The sequence below is a fragment of the Macrobrachium nipponense genome, chromosome 31, assembly GCF_015104395.2.
Source record: "Macrobrachium nipponense isolate FS-2020 chromosome 31, ASM1510439v2, whole genome shotgun sequence".
Taxonomy (NCBI): domain Eukaryota; kingdom Metazoa; phylum Arthropoda; class Malacostraca; order Decapoda; family Palaemonidae; genus Macrobrachium; species Macrobrachium nipponense.
Window position 1 is genome coordinate 57,597,740 of NC_061093.1, and position 5,131 is coordinate 57,602,870.

At 40.1% G+C, this 5,131-nt stretch overlaps 1 protein-coding gene across 1 annotated transcript in view; it reads left to right on the forward strand.

Annotated features, from left to right (window-relative positions):
• Positions 1 to 1,241: 1,241 nt before the first annotated feature.
• Positions 1,242 to 5,131, forward strand: part of LOC135207009 (uncharacterized) — a 99,438-nt gene continuing 95,548 nt past the window's right edge. Inside the window, exon 1 of the mRNA XM_064238633.1 lies at positions 1,242 to 1,341. The gene's annotated coding sequence lies outside the window, so the exon portion shown is untranslated. The remainder of the gene's footprint in view (positions 1,342 to 5,131) is intronic.

The following is a 5,131-nucleotide window of genomic DNA, read 5'->3' on the forward strand; positions in this document are numbered from 1 at the left end:
ATGAATAAATTATAAATATACTATTCTTAAATTTCTTTATATTTTAATTCAACGCGAAACACCTTTTCAGACCTTTTTAGGCTTCTCTATAGACCTTTCTTGCCCTCTGACAAGAACAACAACAACTAGTTCGTAGGCCTACTCCTCGAGTAAGCGAAAATTTGAGAATCACTGTCCTACGGTGTCACGTTGAAATAAGGCGGGGATGGGAGGGTGTCGGGGGGGCGGGGGGGAGGGGGTTGGAAGGATATCTCGCTTAATTGACGCATTTCCTGAAGGAAGTATGCACAGGCGTTTTTGTCTCCTGATGACTAAATATAACCCGCCATGACACGGCTTCCGGAAGCAGTACCGGCACTTTTGGGGGGGCGGGGGAGCGTGGCAGCGTTTGACTCTATAAGAAAAGAGGTCCTTGACCTTTTTATTGCCACGCCCCCTTCTGTCCTTCCTTCCACGGCCCACACCACCTAAATTTATGAATAAAATTACCCCCCCTCCCCTCCCCTGATTTGAAGGAAAATAAAAAAAGAGAAAGAGAATTCCCTCCATTCCCCGCCCCGCATATATGAGTAAAATTCCCTCCCAGATTAAAGAGAGAGAGAGAGAGAGAGAGAGAGAGAGAGAGAGAAGTAAATAATTACAAAAGATGGTTAGTCGAAGCAAATCTAACCAGAGTAGTATACTATTAGAAACCAAAGTCATAAGGCGTTACTTCTGCCTTTTTTCATAAAATTCTGAATATAAGTTCCTCACTCTCGTTGAGAGAATGACGAATATAATTTGAGATTTTTTTTATTTTTCCTTAGGGTTGGCCCCCCCAATGTAAGAACCACTACTTAAGAACGAGCAGTGGAGTTGTAACTCCATTCTCTCTCTCGGGTATTTTATCATTTGTTTCATCTGATATCGGAAGCATGTTTCATGATGTTGCGTTTCATATCTCAAGGATGTTCCATTATTTGTTCCATTTTGCGAGGCAAAGATGTTTTTTTATTATTTGTCTGAGTTTATATCTGAAGAACATTCTATCTCTTTCATATCGCAAGGTACCGTGCCTTGGATCTTGAAGTGTGTTTCAAGAGGTAAACATTGTCACCAAGCGCATTGTTAGCTTGCATGAACAAAATCCATTTACATGAACTCCGCTTGCGACAGAGATACCTGCTTTTCATGTCAATGTTCAAAGCAGCAAGGACGGAATCCAAATCGGTAACAGCTAGTTCGTTGACGTCATCGACGGCTTTTGTTGCAAACGCTGTAGTTGGCAGTCCACGACAACCTTTATTCCTTCATAACAAAAAACGGTCTGTGCAGTCCAGCTGTTATGGACTGTCTCTCTGTGTGAGTATCTATGTTTAGAAAATCCACATGTGATGTATATAGATATATACTTACTTTCCAAAAGTGATGTATATAGATATACTTGGTTTCCAAAACCGGCGTCAGTTCGGAAAGGACATAAATCGTGGGCTAGGATCTGTGTAGAGTAAACTGTGGGCTAGGGGATGTGGAAAGGAAACTGTGGACAAAACTCTGAGGAAAGGAAACTGTGGGCTAGGGGGTGTGGGAAGGAAACTGGACATTCTGTGGAAAGGAAACTGTGAACAAAACTGTGGAAAGGAAGCTATGGACTAGGGGTTGTGGGAAGGAAACTGCTCTAGGGTCTGTGGGGAGGAGACTGCTCTAGGGGTTGTGGGAAGGAAACTGTGGACTAGGGGTTGTGGGAAGGAAACTGCTCTTGGGGTTGTGGGAAGGAAACTGTGGACAAGAGTCTGTGGAAAGGAAACTGTGGACAAGAGTCTCTGGAAAGGAAACTGTGGACAAGATTCTCTGGAAAGGAAACTGTGGACAAGATTCTCTGGAAAGGAAACTGCAGGCAACTGGCAGTAGAAGGGAAGATAAAGTTAAAAGACCAAACAGACAATGAGCATTGTGTTGTACTCTGTGGAGTTGACGTTGTTGCTTAAACCAGCCTTGTGCCGGCACGGGCTCTTACTCCAGGAGCATCCCGCGAAACTCCATGACGGAGTTTTTTGGTACCAGGAAGTGATGTCATTGTTTAGGTAGTTTTCTGTTTTGCCAAACGGCGCATGTTCATTTCATATTCACCTCGGTCACTGGAACGTTTTCGAAAACCAGTCACGATTACTATGATATGATAATAATAGTTGTTTATCCGCACCATTCTTTCCAGTTACAATGGCTGGTGATAGATGGCGTTGACGCAGACTGGAAGCATTGTTACTCAGATGTGCTCCGTGGTATGTGGGGTCCAGTTCCTGTTGGTTTGGACCCCTGATTGAGGAACACGAGGGTCTGTTGATATTTCCGGTCGCTAAGTAACTGTTCCATAGTTTCATGTTGCGCAATGCAGCTTACAGTTCTGTTTCTTAGACCATCAGTGCTAGTGGGGTTTTGATGAATTATAGGCGATGGGTCCCTGGATCTCGTCAATATCCTCATTACAGTATAATTCGCAGGCGTACCGAAAGGTGGATATCTTCATGTAATCGTATTTTATAGAAAACGGTTACAAAGATAGTAAAAATTAGTTATAAGAGTTAAATTTTGTTGATCGTAATTACACACATATATGTAACAGCCACAGTGCCCTCTTAACTTCTCGATTTGTTCAAGCTTTTTGGATACGCTTGTCACAATCAAAGGCTTTGGATTCTAGTGCAAGATATCCAAAAAGCGCTAAGAATTCGAGAAATTAAGAGGGCATTGTGGCTATTACAATTACATATGTATCTGGTGTGAAGTGACCAGTAGATTCTGTATAATTTATATATGAATAATGGTAGGTTATATATATATATAATATATTATATATATATATATATATATAATATATAATATATATATATATATATATATGTGTGTGTGTGTGTGTGTGTGTGTGTGTTGTGTGTGTACATACATACACACGCACACATGTAACTAGTCTTTTTATCGGCACGGGCTCTTGCTCGTACTGGTAACCAGTAAACTGGCCAGAGCATCTAACTGGAACCAAATTTCCCAGAATTCACTAGAAGTGTCTTTTTTTCTTCTTCTTTTCCTTCCAGTGCCCCACGGGAGCAATCCAGAATCCAGACAACTTGCCTCCAGTGTTTGTTGCCAGTGATTTTAAGGAACGTACTGTACAGCTCTCTGAAAGGTTATTGACTGTAACGTCTGGACTTGAGGGTCATTTTTCCAGATTTTTCAGGTAATTTTGACATGGTGGCGCCTTTGTTCACTGAATGTCTTTTTTTTGGCAGTTTCTGTGACGCGAATTAACATTGGTTGGTGCTGAGGACCTAACGCAGTGAGATTAAGCTAAATGAAGTAAAATGACAACAGTTGCAATCTTATCAAGTGATATTACAACACTAATATATCAGTTCATTTTTTTCTTACTTTTCTGATGTGTGATCTCTTCTTTCTGTATTTCCCAGTGCCTTCTGCCACTTCTTTCTAATGAATACCATCTTTTTTTGGAAGCTTGAATTTCAAGTCAGTGGCCCCTGTGTAGGGCTTGTTTCATAATAATAATAATAATAATAATAATAATATCAAACTCACGGGCTGCCCAAGAGCAAGAACCCACGCTGGCATAAAGCTAGCTAAATCTACGACAACAATTAGATGCATTCCGCGGCAGATATTCATTCTATGATATCAAAGTCTGAAAATTAATAAAATACCGTAGTCCTAATGTATCAATTCGTTTCATACACGCTTGAAAACCAGCAGTAGTTACGCGCGTGAGCCGGATATGCAATATACGCGCCAAACAGAATGCGCCGACCTGGTTCAAACCGGTTCGAAATCTGTTTTAACCGGTGTGAGGAGACGATGCACGTACCGTAGATTTCTCTCCTCGAAAGGGGCTCCTGGAGACAACGTATAACACACTACATTAGAAGTCAAAGGTCATTGGCGGTTAGATACGTACGTAGATGATTCAGGCAGGAAACGTGATAGACAAAAGTTGGATGGATGGAATCTTGTCTGTCTCCTCCTTTCTTTGTCCACTGAAATACTGGATTAAAACAATGAGCCTAACTTTCGTGTGGGTATTGACGCGAATTTTAGATTAGTAGGTCTAGGATTCGTGTCGCTATTGACACGAAATTATAAATAGTAGGTCTAGCTTTCGTGGCTATTGACACAAAATTAAAAATAGTAGGTCTAGCGTTCGTGTGGATATTGACACGGAATTAAAGATAGTAGGTCTAGCTTTCGTGTGGCTATTAACACTGAATTAAAATTAGTAGGTCTAGCTTTCGTGTGTGGATGTTGACCCGAAATTAAACTTAGTAGTTCTAGCTTTCGTGTGAAAATTGACACTTGTTTTAAAGCAATACTATAGGTCTAGCTTGGGCTAAGACCACACCATGGGGAGGACATGCTGATAGTTGCTGATGATATTTTAAGGATTTTAATAACCTTCAGATCCCATAAGGGGGTTAATACCGATGGATAACTATTTCTGCAACAATTAAGCAAATGCACAGTAACACTCCTTCCCGCGGGCGCAGATTGCTAACTATTTTGTTAGATTTACATATTGTTGCTATTCAGACTAAGAATTCTATCACTCTTATTGTAGAATACGAGATTCAAGAAAGTCTTCATTTTGAGATACACTTGAACAGGTTTATATTTTATATATATATATATATATATATATATATATATATATATATATATATATATATATATATATATATATAACCATCTGTATAAGAATCTTTAAAATTAATCTTCTCAGCCCTGTTTCAAATGATAAACTAATTCCATACAAAAGCGTAGACAAGAAAAAAAAAATCTATATTACGGTGCAAGATAAACCTCCGTTAACCAATCAATCAGCGAGAGGTCCTACAGAACGCATGTTTCCTGCGGAAGTGTCTTCGCAACGTAGGATCCCCTTTTCAACGTAGGATATACCTTTTCCATCCTTGTATATCAGTGATCTTCTTCTGGCGAGGAATTGCAGGAAACTTGGGCAATCCGTAGAGATAGGAAGTCTCTTGTCTCATTAATCATCTTAGACTGGTCTAACAGAGAGAGAGAGAGAGAGACCAAATTCAAGCCGTTGCATTACAACTACTAATAAATCCTTAGAGATAATGACGGT